General features: G+C 46.6%; 1 protein-coding gene across 2 annotated transcripts in view; it reads left to right on the plus strand.

The window, feature by feature from the left end:
- The first annotated feature begins 14,387 nt into the window (after nucleotides 1-14,387).
- Nucleotides 14,388-17,661, plus strand: part of Ripor1 (RHO family interacting cell polarization regulator 1) — a 28,301-nt gene continuing 25,027 nt past the window's right edge. Inside the window, exons 1-2 of one of the 2 annotated variants that reach the window (XM_076572074.1) lie at nucleotides 14,388-14,680; nucleotides 15,559-15,633. The gene's annotated coding sequence lies outside the window, so the exon portion shown is untranslated. Of the gene's footprint in view, nucleotides 14,681-15,520; nucleotides 15,634-17,661 lie in introns of those variants that run through there. The other variant, XM_076572072.1, reaches the window with a different exon arrangement.

Raw genomic sequence — 17,661 nt, forward strand, 5'->3', positions numbered from 1 at the left:
TTAGGACTGGCGAGAGCCTGCAGGTAAAGGAAACAACTCGAGAGCTGAGGCTGGAATACAAGAAATTTGAGTCTCTTTGGGCCTCCTTAGAGATGCTCCGTGGGGCATAACTCAGCCTTGGCAGTCCAGAAAGGCCCCTGCTTCTTTCTCTAAGGGAGCCATCCACTTGAGTATGCATGAGGTTCTGTGCGCTCCCAGAAAGCATATGGTCCTGAGACCACGTGACCACAAGCCAGCCCACGTTCAAACTTGAAGACTTGAACCTACGTCAGAGAGAAGCCCACAGGAGCTAGACCCCACACCTTTCAGGGTCTGAATGCCATCTACCAGCTGCCTGTGTTGGGGTGAATAACCCAGGGATTCCTGTGTAAGAATACTCCTGCCACTTTCAACCCATCACCTCTTCTGAAGTACCTCCTGTAAAGTCAGTGACGGAAAATGAAGGTGTAAAGACCCCACTCTACCTCAGAATGGCAACAGCAGAGCTTTTTTGGTCTGAGAGGCTGGCGTCACTAAACCTCAAGCAGCTCCATATCCGAGGGGTACAAGAGAACAGCCCATCATACAAAGCCTGAGAATCAGCTTTTGTAGCTGTTGAGTAAGGAGGTGGCGGGCTTGGTGAAGCCAGGCCCATGGACTGCTCTTTGTGTAAACTGTCTTTTAAAACTCTGGGGTGGGAAATAATTCATATCATCTGTTTTCTGCAACCTCTGTGCTCCGGGGTGGCTGACAGGTTGGCTGATTTCTGGAATTCCATGGTCAACAAATTTCTTGAACCTGTTTCATGAACCTTTTTGTGTGTGGGGGGGGGAGTCTTTTACTTCTTTTTGCTACAACTTTCCACACCCCCAGATCACTAGCTCCCCTTGCCTTCTATTTTTGTTATTTTGTCGTCGTCCCCCTCCCCCCAGAGCTGAGGACCGAACCCAGGGCCTTGCACTTGCAAGGCAAGCTCTCTACCACTGGCTAAACCCCCAATCCCACCTAACCTTCTATTTGTAGCCTCCACCTGCAGCCTGGATCCTAGGACTCAACTCTCCGAACTCCTTTAGTATCACCCAAGGACAACATATGCCACTCTTGCTATTACTAGCCCTTTAAAAAGTAGAATTCAAGGGCATTTGCTCTGCCATCTTTGCCAGGCTCCCCTGGCAACCAGTAGAGCAGACCTATCCTTAGAGTCAGGCAGGGCTATACTGTTAGGAATCAGAAAACACCCTCACAGCCAGAGTTGATGCTAGCACCCAAAATGCCTTCCTCCCTTAGACCATAGCCTAGCATGTGTCTGGGGCAATCTAGAAAAGGAATAAGCTAGAAAGGACAGTGGCCCACCAGGGAGGTGGCAAATACAGTTAAAACTCCTCCGTCATAGCCTTCCCAAACTCATCACTGCGTTGACTGTAGTCCCATCCCACAGGTTTTGTTATATAGCCTGTGTTACTACAAAGGCTGAAGATGACATCTCATGCCCAACTCCATTCTTTTTCTTTTCTTTTTGTTGTTTTGTTTTTTCCAGACAGGGTTTCTCTGTGTAGCCCTGGCTGTCCTGGAACTCACTCTGTAGACCAGGCTAGGCTCGAACTCACAGAGATCCGCCTGCCTCTGCTTCTCAAGTGTTGTGATTAAAGAATTTCATTCTTTGGGAGACGGAGGATTCAGCCAGCATTTCTCATCAGTTCTTGAAGCCTAGGACAGGGGAATGACTATAGACCAGAAGGAGCAAAGCCTTGACAACATCCTCTGAACCTGGTAACCAAGCTGATGATAGTCTCATTTTACAGAAAAGTCTGCATGACTCAGCAAGGAAGCAGGTGTCAGGGAAACTGGACCAGATTCCTTCCAGTGCCTGGGCCTGCTCAAATCCCCTCCCTTGCCTGAGGCCCTTGGGGTTGAAGGAAGAGCAGTGTATATATTAGTCAGCGATCCCTAGAGTAACAGAACTTATAGAATGAATATATCGTTTTCTCTTTCATATATGTATATATACAAACATATATATATGATTTATTAAAATGACCTCCAGCTAATCCAATAGTGATTAGCTATCAATGGAAAGTCCAAGAATCCAGCAGTTGCTCAGTCCATGAGGCCAGATGTCTCAGCTGATCTTCAGTCTACACTGGAATCCTGCAGAAGTGGGTTAAAATGCCAGTGGAGGAGTGAATCTGCGGGTAAGGTCAAAGCAAGCAGGCAAAGAGCAAAGCTTCCTCCTTCCATGTCCTTATATGGGCAGGCTCCCAGCAGAAGGCATGGTGGCCCAGATTAGATCTGGACTAAAGGTGTGTCTTCCTACCTCAAAGATCCAGTTAGTAGATCTTTCCACTTCAAACTAAGCAGAAATCTCTCACAGGTGAGCCCTCCATTTGGGGGTTTTAGTAAATTCCAGATGTAGTCAAGTTGACCGAGAACAGCCATCACAAGCATCAACACTAGACAATGTCTGGTTTAGACCAGTGTGAGGAAGGAACTGATCACAAGCTGATCTAGTGGAGAGCTACGTTTTGGTTGCAATCTCTGCATCCAAGGATGAAGCTCAACAGGGTCACCTTGTTGGCCAACAGGGATAGGCCTTTGTCTCCCAGAAGCACCAGCAACTGTACTTGGCTAGCTAAATGAATGCAAGGTTTATAACATTTCTGAAAAAAAAAAATCAATGCTGGTTTTAGAATCTTATCTCGTCCTCCCCAAACATGATTTCCTAGGCTTCCGCTTCCTGTTTAACAGTCCACCCCCTCCTCACAGTAACTCTCACGCTCACTCTGGCCTAAAGCCTGAGGGCTTTGGTGCCTGAGATCTACTGTAAAAGGATATCTCTTCTCACTGTGTCCTCCTCCCAATCACCTGAATACATCAGAGACTTTACATCCTGACCTGTAGGGAACAGACAGGCCATGGTTTCCCCAGGGGCTCTATACTTAGTTGAGTTTCAGAATTGTCAAGGTCATGCCCACATGGAAGTCAGTTTAAGCCTGAATCAAATATAGGTAACATGGTAGGGACCAGGGAGCAGGGATACAAGAGTGATCCTAAGAACAGCAGGGTTGGCTGTGCCCTCACCAAAATGAAGGCTCTGCAATGGTCAGTGTTCTGTTTTGCGTCGTCCCAGAGCTACTGGAGAAAAGGAGGTGAGATTGACCCTGGGCCATTGAAGCCTCCACACCAGCTCAATCACATCCTGGGCTTGGCAGACTCTTATCTGTACTTGGGTCCCATCAGGGTGTCAGGTGGCAAACACCAGTTTGCAGGCAGGAACAGTGCCAGCAGCTGTGGTTCCGGCTCTAGCCTCAGGCTTGATTCGGCATCTGTCACTAGGGTTCTCTTGGGGCACAACGGGGTCAGTGTCTCCCAGATTCCCACTGACTGTTAAAATTTAAATCCCTGTGGAGTAGAAAGGAGGCAGATCTTAAAGGTGGTCTGCAAAGAGGAAGGTAGCTATATAGAAACAAGAGTCCCTCTCCCCAAGGCTTTAGCAAAAGCTGTTCGTATGTTCAGGAGGGATGCACATGAGTCGTTTTTCTTTCTTTCTTTCTTTCTTTCTTTTTCTTTTTGTTTTGTTTTTCGAGACAGGGTTTCTCTGTGTAGCTTTGCGCCTTTCCTGGATCTCGCTCTGTAGACCAGGTTGGGGTTCCAACCTCATCCCAGTACCTATCATAGTTAGGCTTTCTACTGGTTTAAGAAAACACCATGACAAGAGCAACTTTGGGAAGAAAAGCTTTATTTCATCTTACAGCTTGTAGTCCATCACCCAGGAAAGCCAAGGCAGGAACCTGAAGGCAGGAAATGTGTAAAAACAAAAAGTGTGCCTCTTTATTTTATCCCACAGGACCCGGCCCCTTCGCAGGGTGTAAGCAGCTAGTGTCCAGAGACAATAAATTGTGTGTTTGTGTCTGTGTGTGAGTGCCTGGGGGAAGTCTGGGGACATCTTCTCTATCCTACCTCCACAGTCAGCACAGGGTTACAGTACTACTGCACACATTGATAAAACTAACATCTCTCCGCTGCCCCATTCTTTTTTTTTTTTTAAAGAATTATTTATTTATTATGTATACAGTGTTCTGTCTGCATGTATCCCTGCGGGCCAGAAGAGGGAGCCAGATCTCATTATAGATGGCTGTGAGCCACCATGTGGGTGCTGGGAATTGAACTCAGGACCTCTGGAAGAACAGCCAGTGCTCTTAACCTCTGAGCCATCTCTCAAGCCCTGCCCCATTCTTTGTAGAATTTTATTTAAATGAGCTCTTTCATGCTTAGATATCAGTCCCACCTTTCCCAGGAGCAGGACACAGCCAATAAAGGCCAGCTTTCTTACTCTATGGTGGAACCAACTATGGGGTGTGATTCGCTCCCTGTGATGTCTAGCTGAAATTAGCCTCCAAATCAGACCGATTCTATCCCCATATTTTCCCCCATGCTCTTTTCTGTTTCTTATTTCTATTTACTTGTGTGTATACGTGTTTGTGTCCTTGTATATGTCCTTCTGTGTGGGGGTGGGATACACGCAGAGGTCAGAAGAAGACATTGGATCCCTTGGAGTTGGAGTTGCAGGTGTTTGCAGGACACCCAGTTTGTGATGTAGGTGCTGGGGTCCAAACTCTGGTCCCCATGGTTGAATGCAAGCCCTTCTAACCACTGAGCCACCTCCCTAGCCCCTTCTTCTGCTTCTTTCATTCCTTTTCTAGGAAGAATCTCTCCCTGGATGAATCACTTGCATGAGACAGAGAGCAGCAGGAGGGGTCTTAGAAAGCACACCAAAAGATAAACAGGAATTGACCACTGACCAGACTACATGGTGAGAGGGATCCCATCATTAATGGGAGGTGGTATCTGAAAGTCCACAGACTATGGCACTGAGGTGATAAAATACTCACCCCAGGTAATGGGGACAAGGGTTAGGTTGAAGGAGATACGTCAATTCATGCAATGGCCCTAGTACATTGAAGCATGAGACAAGTCAGAAATCTGGAGCATGGCAGTGTGATCGTTAATCTTCCCTGTCAAGTTGATTGGGTTAGAATCACTTAGGAGACATGCCCGTGGGTGAGTCTTCGGGCTGTTTCCAGAGAGATTTAACTAAAAAGGGAAGACTTCACCCTGAATGTGGACAGCACCATTCTATGGCCTGAAGTCGCCAACTGGATAAAAAGAAAGTGAGCTGACCCCCAGCATCCCCTTCCCCGCTCTCTGGCTGAGCATTCATGTGACCAACACTTCACAGCCAATCTGTCCAGCTGTGGTGGGCAGGGACCGCTCTTTTTTTGTTTTGTTTTGTTTTGTTTTGTTTTGTTTTGTTTTGTTTTGTTTTGTTTTGTTTTGTTTTTCAAGACAGGGTTTATCTGTGTAGCCTTAGCTGTCCTGGAACTCACTCTGTAGACCAGGCTGGCCTTGAACTCAGAGAGATCCACCTGCCTCTGCCTCCTGAGAGCTGGGATTAAAGGATGTGCCGCCACTGCTGGCAAATCTTGCTTCCTTCCTTTTTTAAAAATTATTTTATTTTTAGATAGTTTTAATAATTTATTTAACTTTATTTTGTGTGAAATGATGTGAAGGTATCAGATCCCCTGGAACTGGAGTTACAGACAGTTGTAAGCTGCCATATGGGTGCTGAGAATTGAACCCGCGTCCTCTGGAAGAACAGCCAGTGCTCCTAACTGCTGAGCCATCTCTCCAGCCCCCAGATCTTTCCTTTCTTAATGCTGCTTTTTATTAGGTATCTGGCCACAACAACAACAACAACAACAAAAATACTAACTTTTATTATCAGCCACTGTTCAGCACTATCAAGTATTACTTAGCAGCAAAAAGCATTAATGCAAGTGAGCCTTCATGTCATAGAGCCAGAAGGCAAACCAAGTCACACCAGTTCCAGAATTCAATGTGGCACAGCAGAACTTCAGAGGAGGCCAGTTTTCATCTTGAAAGTCTCCTGCACATAAATCCACATTTGTGATGGCGAAAGAGTGGGACCTTATGATTTGCAATTAAAATAGTTTAGTAGATACACATGGAAATCCTGAACCCAGGGAGTTCTGAACTCAGAACCACTTGAGGGAATTCTGTCCTCTCTGCTAACTTCAGCCTGTGCTGGGACACAGAGGCCCTCCTGGTTGAAAGCTATGCATAGCCTTCCACGTAGGCGAGTTCCTTGGAGGATATGCTTACTTTTCTTACCTTCGGCCATCCCTCCGAGTCACCAGACTCATGTACTAAGAGGAAAAGCCCCTAGTACTGATGAGTTCAGTCCTCAGCACTGCAGAAACATGGGGACACATGCCTGTAATTCCAGCACTCAGGAGGTCAGGCAGCCAGGGTGTCTGCAAGTTGAATAGGGAATTCCAAGCCTGTCGAAACTACATAGCCAGACAGTCTCTCAAAAAAAAAAAAAAAAAAAAAAAAAAACAAATAGGGGTCTGTGGGGTGGCTTAGCAGGGAAAGCCACCAAGCCTGATCTGAGTCAATCCCAAGAGCTCACATGGTGGAAGGGGAAAACTGGCTCCTACAAGCTGTAGTCTGACTCCAACACGTAAGCTATCACACACACACACACACACACACACACACCAAACAAATAAATAAATAAATGTAAGAAAACTTACAGGTTATGGTGGTGTGTGTCCTATTGCTCAGAAGACTGAGGCAAGAGAATGAATTGAACCTAGGATATTAAGATCACAGTGTAAGCAACATAGCAAGACTTTGTCTCAAAGCCAGACGTGGTGGCATGTGCCTATAATCCCAGAGACTTAAGAAGCCAAGGCAGGAAGATGGAAAGTTCCAGGGCGACCTGTACAAGTGAGTGATACTTGATTTCAAAGTAAAGTAAAGGGATTGGGTCTATATTTCAGTGATATCACACTTGGGTAGCATGCTCCCAGCCCAGGATTCAGTTACAATGTATTCAGTTGTATACACACTGTCCTGCCTTTCAGGCCAGCAGTAGTCCCTCTGAGTTGCACAAGCAACAGCAATTTGGAGCTGTAATGGGCAGGGTGTGCATACAAGAAGGGCAGGTTCTTGGAATGTGGGGGTGCAGACCTTGGCCATCCAAGTTGTAGCTCAGCTGATTCGTCTGGCCTTGGTACGGTATCTTTTCAAGGAAGAGGTTGTACTGAACTGTGCAAACTGATTTAAGCAGAGTGAGAGAAAGACTTTACAGGATCTCTGGAGGCCTTGGAGAAATGTTTGGAGATTATTTCTTGGTCTAGCACTCTATATCTCACACCACAGAGGATAGACATTAAGCTAATATGATTAGCTAGGAAGGCTCTTCCTCCTAACATTTTTTAAGATTTGTTTTCTATATATGAGTGTTTTGCTTGCATATATGTATATGTACCATGCATGTGCCCTGTGTCATCAGAGATCAAACGGGAGCATCGGATCCCCTGAAACTAGAATTACAGATGCCTGTAAACCACCGAGTGTGCTGAGAATCAAACCCGGGTCCACTGCAAGAGCAGCCAGTGCTCTTAACCTCTGAGCCATCTCTCCAGCCCCCTTCCTCTTAACTTTCACAAATGACTTTTTAAGCAGCGGTTCTGTTGGCTGTCCAAGTGTTAAGGCCCTGAGAAAGCAGAGTTCTAGGCCTCATCTGCACAGATCACTGCAGGCTAGGCCCTATTGTTCTGATTCTTATCCTAGATCTCTCTGCCTTGGTCCTGAGGTTAAAGGCTCCCCACAAGGCCCATAACAGTATCTTTGGATGACAGAGAGGAGCTCCTACTGAGCTTCCATCTGCACTTAGCACAGGACAGGAGGTATTACCTGGACCCCGACAGACATAGTAGCTGATCAATTTTCCAGAATTATATAGAACACTCATGCCTCCATATCTGGGCTTCTCCAAGATTGGCTCACAACCCTGATACAGCAGTTGATGGTCTATTGAATAACGTAGATCAACACATTTTCCTGGGATTGTAGCCACTGCACTTGGCTTGAGATGAAGTCTTTCTATGTTGCCCCTACTGGTCTTGAAATCCTGGAGTGAGGCCAGGCAGGTATGATGGCACACACGTTAGATCCCAAAACTCAGGAAGCAGAGGCAGGAGGATTTTTGTTATTTCCAAGCCTAGCCTGGTCTACATAGGGAGCTCTAGGATAGTCAAGACTACATAAAGAGACCCTGCTTTAAAAAAGAAAAAAAGAAAGAAGGAAAGAAGGAAGGAAGGGAGAGAGAGGGGAAGAAAGAAAAGAAGATTAAAAAGAAATCCTCCTCTTGTCTGTGTAGCTTTGCACCTTTCCCAGAACTCACTATGTAGCCAGGCTGGCCTCGAACTCACAGTGATCCACCTGCCTCTGCCTCTCGAGTGCTGGGATTAAAGGTGTGCGCAACCACCACCTGCCCTTCGTCTGAATCTCTTTAATACCCAAGACTGCAAGTGCATACCAACATACTCAGTTAATAAAGACCTATTTACTTATCAAGACAGTGTCTTGCTATGTCATTCTGGGTGGCCTGGAACTCAATATGTAGACCTTAAATGTAGAACTCAATATGTAGACCTTAAATGTAGAACTCAATATGTAGGCCTTAAATGTAGAACTCAATATGTAGGCCTTAAATGTAGAACTCAATATGTAGGCCTTAAATGTAGAACTCAATATGTAGGCCTTAAACTTGCAGCAATTCTCCTGCCTCCACCCCTGAGTACTGGGATTATTAGAATGCACCACCATGCCCAGTTCTTTTGTTTTGTTTTGTTTTTTGAGACAGAGTCTTGGGTGCTGGGATTAAAAGTGTGTGTTATCACACCCAGCTTGACTATATATTTAAATTTTTATGTACTAATATATTAACCAAAAAAGCCTAGAAGCTGGTTGTGATATCATGTGACTGTTATCTAAGCACCCAACAGGCTGAGGTGGAATGATGGTGAGTTCAGGGCCTGATTGTACTACAAAGGAGGTTGGGAGTGAACACTAGGATGTGGCTCAGTTAGTGCAATGATGGTGTGGTATGCACTGAGCCCTGATTCAACCCCAAACTCTGAAAAGCTGGATGTGGTAGCCAGCTGTGGTGGTACATGCCTTTAATCCCAGTACTTGGGAGGCAGAGGTAAGTAGATCTCTGTGAGTTGGAGGCTAGCCTGGTCTACAGAACGAGATCCAGGACAGGCCCCAAAGCTACACAAAGAAACCCTGTCTCGAAAAAAAAAAATTTTTTTTTCACATAAAAAAGTAAACTTTTTTCCCCCAATTTCAGAATTTCTCTGTGTAGCCTTGGCTCTCCTCACAAGATCTGCCTGCCTCTGCCTCCCAAGTGCTAGGAAGGTGTGCACCACCGCCACCTGGCTCAGAGTCGGCTCTTTGTGCCTACTGTCCAGATCCTTTGACAAACTCAGGTGGAGCTGGAGAAAAGGCTCCGTGGTTAGAAGCACACGCTGCTCTTTCAGACGACCTGGGTCTGCTCTCAGCGCCCACCCTGCAAGGCTCGCCACCATCTACAATTCCAGCCCCCAGGGGGCCTACTCCCTTTTCTGGACTCTTCAGGCACCTGCACGTACCTGTACATTCCCACCTACGCACACACAAAAGAACGACAACAACAAAAATACATTAACGTAAAAAATAAAATTAACTCTTCTGTCATTCCGTCTCTGCTATACTTGCTTACTATCTATCTATGCACCTCTCTGTAATTAAGGGTTTGTCTTCTTTGATTTTCTGTAATGACTTGTTGTCATTGTTACGAGACAGAGTAAGCCAAGCTGACACTGAGCTTGCTATATAGCAAAGGATGACCTTGAACTCCTGATTCTCCGGCTTCCACTTCCTGTGTGCTGGGATGACAGGCATGTGCCGCCTCTACTGCCTCCTCTTTCTCCTCCTTCTTTGTAGTGCTGAGGGCCTCAGACACGCTGGGCAATGGTCTGCCATTGTGCTATAGCCTCAGCTATACTTCATAATGAAGTCAATAATATTTTGTAAATGCTAGGTATGTAACAATCAGGTTTTTCCTGTGTTTTAATTTGTTATTGAAAGTAAATGCACGCCCTCTTGTGGCTACATGTTTACCTGCACTTCCCTTTTGGAACTTCCTCCTAGCCTGTCACATGGTCTCTGTTTTACACACACACACACACACACACACACACACACACACACACACACACACACACACACGGTCAAACTGGCTGAGGTGCCTATGAACCTCCTATCAAAGCAGGCATTGTCTGCCAGCCTCTCTCAGCATTGCCAGTACCTGTTATGGAGAGCAACATCCTGGCTGGCATACCCTGCCCCCCACCTGCAATCTCGCCAGTCCCCGCCCTCCACTGGCCTTCTTCGCCCAGCTTCTCTTCTCTGTATAACCCAGACATTTTTGTTATTCTGGTCTCTTGCCCTCTTGGTCTCCTGGTCTCCTGGCTCACTCCTGGCCTCTTGGCCCCAGGTTCCTCTCCCCTCTGCCCTTTCCCCCTCCTCATATGGCCTGGTTCAGTCTGGACTCTTTCAGATGCCTCTATCTCGGCCTGTGCTCTCCCTTTTATCCATAATAAAAACCTCAACCCCTTAGGAGCTGTCATGTCCTTTTATTTCTGTTTTTCATTCATCTGGTGCTGAAACCTGGGAGGAAGAGAGAGAAGGGTCAAAAAACAAAATTCCACTGGAGGGAATTCCTATAAGCCTGCCTGCCTTTCTTTCTTTCTTTCTTTCTCTCTCTCTCTCTCTTTCTTTCTTTCTTGCCTTCTTCCCTTCTTTCTTTTTTTCATTCATCCCCACCCTCTGTATCCCTACCCTCACCCTGCTCTGTCTCCTCTGGTCTCCTCATCAGATTTCAGAAAATGACAACTGCTCAGATGGAACCTCCAGCTCACTCCTGCTTAATCCAGAAAGCCCCATTTCTCTCTCTCCAAATCCCACCCTCTCAGAAAATCTCCAACAAAGAAAAGGCACCAAAAAGCCCAGGTCTGCATTCTTAGTGACTGTGGTAGCTCCTCCTCTCAAGTTGTCAGCGGCCTGAGTCCCCCCCTAAAGCATACCATACTTGGGCACAAACCCAGCTTATGGAAGGCACATCATCACCCTTCACCTATAGGGTATTTAAGCTCCCTACTTTAGTTCAGGCATGTGATTTCTCCAGCCCCCAGTCTCTGGGGCTGGAGGGATCACCCGGGAGTTACTTTGTTCAAATAAACCTGTTCTTTTACTTTTTCAGTTTGGCTTGATCTGGCATACTGCATCAGCAGAGGAACCTACTATCCAGGTATAGAAAAACCTGTTAACAACAACAAAAACAGGCTCTATGTTAAATGACTTCAGGCTGTGTGTGTAGCTCTGCTTCTCAGAGATGAACTTAATTGCAATATAGAGGTCCCTCTAGAGTTGGTGAACATGAGTCAGAAGCACCTAGACAGAGACCCCATAACATTTTGTTTGTTTGTTTGTTTGTTTGTTTTCAAGACAGGGTTTCTCTGTGTGGTTTTGGTGCTTGTCCTGGATATGGCTTTGTAGACCAGGCTGGCCTCAAACTCATAGAGATCTGCCTGCCTCTGCCTCCCAAATGCTGGGATTAAAGGCATACGCCACCACTGCCTGGCCCCCATAACATTTCTTACACACACACACACACACACACACACACACACACACACACACACACTGATCACCAGCAGTCACATTGCACATTGGATGGGTGCATAATTAGTTTTCATATGGACAGACTGTACTTTAGTTCAAGTGTGCATCAAAGCTTAATTAGCATCTCAGCATCATTTAGTAACTGTAATTCTATGGGCTCCATGCTCCAAAGAGTTCATGATTAGTTTCATGCCCTGCTGTTGTTATCTTGAAATTCATAATCTATTGAATGAGGCACTCTGCATTTACTCTTCCCACTGAGTCTCACAAACTATGTCCTGGGTAAAATGTTTCAAGATCAAGGCAGAATAAGTGTGTCAATTTGAAATAATATCCAGAAAGTAGTTCTCTAAGGAAATGAATATACTTAAAAATAAGCAGGGGAAGGCTGGACATGGTGGTGCAGGCCTCTAATTCCAACACTCAGAAGGCAGAGGCAGGTGGATCTCTGTGAGTTTGAGACCAGACTGGCCTAAATAGGGAGCTCCAGGCCAGCCAGGACTACATAGAGAGACCCTGCCTCAAACAAAACAAAACAACAAAAGAATGAGCCGGGGATCACAACCCAGACTGTGCATGCTATAATGAATCATAGGCACACCCAGAGAGACAAGGAAGGACAAAGATTTTTAAAGGTGAAATCAAGTATCATAAGTAGTTTTGAAATAATTATCTTTGGCTACAAAGATCGTCAACTAGTTGGCATCTGTTCAAGGCTGAAGAGGCAGTTGCAAGGTAAGTGCCCTTAAAGAAGTGTGTGTGGGCCGGGCGTTGGTGGCGCACGCCTTTAATCCCAGCACTCGGGAGGCGGAGGCAGGCGGATCTCTGTGAGTTCGAGGCCAGCCTGGGCTACCAAGTGAGCTCCAGGAAAGGCGCAAAGCTACACAGAGAAACCCTGTCTCGAAAAACCAAAAAAAAAAAAAAGAAGAAGAAGTGTGTGTGTGTGTGTGTGTGTGTGTGTGTGTGTGTGTGTGTGTGTGTGTGTGTCTACTTTTGGCAAGATTGTGGGTTTGTTTGTTTGTTTGTTTGTTTGTTTGTTTGTTTGTTTGTTTGTTTTCAGGAAGTCAAAGCTCCCAGGTTTGAGCTCTTACCTCATGGTTTCCTTACTCCATTTTGTTGGCATTTGGCATAAGTGATTCAACAACTTTGTTGTCATCACTTTGGGGATTTTTGTTTGAGACGGAATTTTACTGTACAGCCATGGCTAGCCTAGTACTCACTATGTAGCCCAGGCTGGCCTCAAGCTCACAGAAATTTTCTTGCTTCAGCCTCCCCAGTCTGGCTTGATTCTGGCTTGATTCATGTGGGTAAATGAGGTAGGTGGCTGAGGAATGTTAGCTCTCTTTGGAACTTATTAAAAGTATTGTCAAGTGTGGTGATATGCACATATAATCCCAGCAACCTGGAAGCTAAAACAGGAGGATTAAAAATTCAAGGCCTGCTGGTCATGATGTCATACACCTTTCATCCCAACACTTGGGAGACAGAGGCAGGTGGCTCTCTGAGTTTGAGGCCACCTTGGTCTATAAATTGAGTTCCAGGACAGCCAGTGAACACAAAGAAATCTTGTCTCAAAAAAAAAGAAAGAAAGAAAGAAGGAAGGAAGGAAAGAAAGAAAGAAAGAAAGAAAGAAAGAAAGAAAGAAAGAAAGAAAGAAAGAAAGAGAGAAAGAAAGAAAGAAATCAAGGCCTTTTTGAGAGACTTGGTAAAAACTTGTCTCAGAATAAAATTAGGGCTGGAGATCTAATTCAGTGGTAGAGCACTAGTATTCCCAAAGTCTGGGTTCCATCCTTAGTACTAGAAGAAACTGATGGTAATTGTTACTAATGATGAAGAGAAGACTGGACTATAAGCCTGGCAGTGGTTGCCCACACCTGTAATCCCAGCACTCGGGAGGCAGAGGCAGGTGGATCTCTGTGAGTTCCAGGGCAGCTTAGTCTACAGAGTAAGTTTCAGGACAGCCAGGGCTATACAGAGAAACCCTGTCTTGAAAAACAAACGAAAAAAGAAAAGAGTGAACTCTAAAGGTGATTTTCAAACTTCATTTAAGCCTGCTTAATTCATTACCCACATTCATCACTCAGCCTACTTTCACCAATATATTTGTAAAACACATGTTTAGCTGGGCATGGAGCATACATCTGTAATCCCAGCACTTGGAAAGCCGAGGTAGGAAGATTGCCAAGAATTTGAGACCATCCTGGGCAATATAGTGAGTTCCAGGCCAGCCTGGGCTATGTAGCAAGACCCTATCAACAGAACAGTACAACAAAGCATTTTTAAAATTCTACCGGGGCCTTTGACAACCCTCAGGAATTCAACACAAACACTCCCCCAGCCTTTCAAATACGTGCTGAGATGTTGCACATTCCATTCAGATATGAGCCCCATCTGTCAGTTCTATCAAAATCCCACCCTACCCCTCACCTGGCTGTCATAGATCCTCTCAAAGTGTGTGTGCGTGTGCGTGTGCGTGTGCGTGTGCATGTGTGTGTGTGTACGTGTATGTGTACAAATCCTTTAGCTTTCTAGATTTCTAGGGAGATCCAAAGACTGTCTTTATGCAGAAACAGCAACAAAGGTGATTTCGTCATTTGTAGGATTTGGAAGTTGGGAAGCCTTTGGAAGTTCTGCAAAAGTTCCACCATGGGCCCGTTGGATACAAAGCCCTTTTTTAATGAGGGCACCCAAATCTAGGGGAAAACTAACAACTCCGCTGCCTCTTGTGATAGAACAAATCAGCGTTTTAGATAAGAAAAGCCAGGGCCAAGAGTGGGCATCGTGAAAACAGCATCACGTGAGCTGCTATCAGGTTTCCTGTGAGAAATCCCAACACTGCTGGCTGCTGTGTGAATGAGTCACAGCTTTGTAGGTCAGGGGAGATGGAAAGCAGAGTTCAGGAAGTAAGCAGGGAGGAATCTCAGGGAAAGTTTTCCATTTTAGTGTGAGGCCACTGTTTGATGATGGAAACTCAGAATACTGGAGAAAAACAGCAGCGAGAAAGACGAGAGAAAGCAAGGGAATCCTGGCAGCTCAGACGAGAGGAACTTCATACATCTGGGCATTCTGGAACCAATGACCAAGATGGCACCATCTGTGCCAGGTAAGGCGAGAAAATATCTCAGTGCCCCAGGCTTCTAGCCACTCACAACCCAGCAGGTATTCACTGAGCACATCATCACACTTGTATTAAGTGACAAAGAAGAAGGTTTGGGGTGGGGGTGGGGCAACGGTGGAGATTTGGATGGTTGTCCTAAAGAACTTAAGGAAGGCAGTCTGGGGAACAGAGGCCCAGGAAAAAACTGGATGGATCCTGTGTATTCTATTTTGAGTTGTTTGCTTAGTAAATTTGTTAAAGTGCAAGGGACACTTCCTAAGAGCCAGGCAGCGTCCTCTTTGGCACATTTCGTTCACTTACAGAGCAATTTGGTTCTGTTTTCTGAGCTCTCTGAGCAAGGGAACTGGGTCCCCCCACGGGGCAGACAGAGGACACAGCAGTATCAAAGACCCAAGGTGGGACCCTGAATTCTCAGAGGAGAGCTCCCAGGTTCCTGGAGCACAATGATGGTTCAGAGACCTGAGGGCTATGGAAATGACCTTCAACTTCAGTCTGGTAGTGGGTAGAATAGGTCTGGGGAGATCAGTGCCCTTCAAGGCCGAGGCTGATTCGGGGAGGTCCCACTCAGCACATTCTCTTCTGTATGACATTAGAAATAATTAACCTGGGGACCATAACTGCTGCCACCAGCACCCTTCAGGAATTCAGGCCCTCCCTCAATGACGTGTGACCAGCACTCCCACTGCATAGCCCTGAAGGAAAAGGGAGTCTCACCAGGATGTCATCAAATGTGTTGACCTGTGGTCACTGTATACTAGTTCCCTTGGTGTCCTGGGACAGCCCTCTGGGTTCTAATGAGCCCGAGCTGATGGCTGCGGTTCGCCAACGACAAGAGCACCTAGAACGAGTCTCTTCTTTTCAAGTCCTATCCAGCCTTCAAGGATCCTGACTCAGTTCACAATGGCATCTTGGGGAGCAAAGAAGCCCAGGAGAGGAAGGTAAGTCTTGGGTCCCAGATCAGATCAACTTGGCCCCGGGTTTACTGGGATGGCCAGCAATCATGGCTTTCTTCTCCCTAGAACTCAATGCTTTTTGATATCTGGGTCATCTGGGCATAGAAAATTGATTCTGCCTGGATGGAGTATGGTACTCTAGGTAGGAACAGGCAGATCAGGGTAGTGATAGAGGAAACAAATGTAGGACATCTTGACGGCAAAGAAAAGATTCCTGGCCAAGCTCAGAGTCCATAGGAACCTATCCAAAAGGCACTGGCATTGTAGCTGGGACCTTACAGGCAGACAGGTGGGAGTCAGGCATTCGAGTGCACAGACCACCTCGTGCCAAGACAGAGAGAGGAGAGGAGAGGAGGGGTGCATTCAGAGAACAGGAAGTCAGTCTGGCAGGACTTAGGTCCTCCTAGGGAGGAACTGACCAGCGATGAGGGACCAGTAAGAAGGTGAGGATGGGCAGGGTCCAACCCATAGAGGCAATCCACCCCTGAAGACTAGACTAACTCAGGAAAATCAAGGACACTAGGGCCAGGCAGAAGTCTCAGACAGACAGCTAAGGGCAGGGTGGTACAGGTAGAGGCTCTCTTGGAGGATGATGAAGTGTCAGAGCAATGGTCACAGGAGCACAGTCGTGAAAAGATGAGATCAACTTTACACATTGAGTTTGGGGTGTCCAAGAGTTACCCTAAGTGAAAGGACAGAGAGAGAGAGAAGATTAAAACACAAGGCGCTATTGTGGATTCAGAAGCAAGGCTCTGGAAGTTGTTGGGATAACCAAGGAAGAGGGAAGGGGACCCAGCCCCCAAGAACCAGAAAGAGAGCTAGCCAGAGAGAAGCAATTAGAAATTCTAGAGTAGAAGTTACAGAGACCAAAAGAATCTTCTGAAGAGATGATGGGCAGTGGCGCACACCTTTAATCCCAGCACTTGGGAGGAAAAGCCAGGCAGATCTCTATGAGTTCGAGGCCAGCCTGGTCTACAGAATATGATCCAGGAAAGGCGCCAAAACTACACAGAGAAACCCTGTCTCGAAAACCCAAAAGGATGGGGGGGGGGGGACTGGAAGGAATGAGGACTAGGAAGTGGAGAGACAGGGAGTGTGTGTCCCCCCTGAAGAGGTTTTGGGCTGTGGAGATCTCAATGGTGGTGGTGTTCCAGGGTGCCTGAGCTGGGACCAAGTCTGAGTGTAAGAAGGACTGGCATACCAAATGAGCAGTTGTACGCTGCACTCCCCAGTCACTATTCAAGGAGACAGGACTCCATTGATGGGCACCCTGCACGGGCAAGTTTGTAACCGCACTGTGGATACTTCCCACACGGTGGCACCAAAGGCCCACTTTGGACCTGACAGGGCAGGGGTCAGTTTGGTGATCCCCACTGACTAGTCACAGTCCGGGATAAGAAGGGATTGCCAGATGCCTGGTGTCCAGGACTCTTTCAATCTCCACTAAGCCCTCCCTGCCAGGCCTCTGTCAGAAGATTCCTAACAGTGGGGTACACACAGAAACTGTGAGCCGTACTCCACAATCTCTACTAAGAGGCCTGAAAGGATCCTGGGGGAACAGCTCATCCCGTGACCTGGGAGAGGCAAGGACATTCCTCCCACTTGTCCCTTAGGAGAAAGGAGTCAGGAAGGAAGGAAGGACGCCCAGCCCAACTCCAGAGAGACACAGTCACCCCACCCCTTATCCTTACCAAACCAACAGCCACCCCCCCACCCCCCATTGCTTCCCCCTGGAGGCTTGAAACTGGACCAACCAGGACCACAACAGAGACACAGCGGGGGTGTTGGGTGAGTCCCCAGGGAAGTCAGCCTGCTTGCCCAGCCTAGAAACTTACACCTTCTAGTGCAGAAGCCAGCCTGGAGCTATCCAAATAAATAATGGCCATGTTTGCTTTTCAAAACAGTGCCAAGTTGACTGAAATCTTTCTTAGCATAAGTAAATACAAAGAGGAAAATTCAGTCAAGAGAAATTACAGCTCTGGGACGAGACTGTCTACTGACACAGGAAGGTGC

This window comes from Peromyscus maniculatus, chromosome 5, assembly GCF_049852395.1.
Source record: "Peromyscus maniculatus bairdii isolate BWxNUB_F1_BW_parent chromosome 5, HU_Pman_BW_mat_3.1, whole genome shotgun sequence".
In the NCBI taxonomy this organism is placed as follows: domain Eukaryota; kingdom Metazoa; phylum Chordata; class Mammalia; order Rodentia; family Cricetidae; genus Peromyscus; species Peromyscus maniculatus.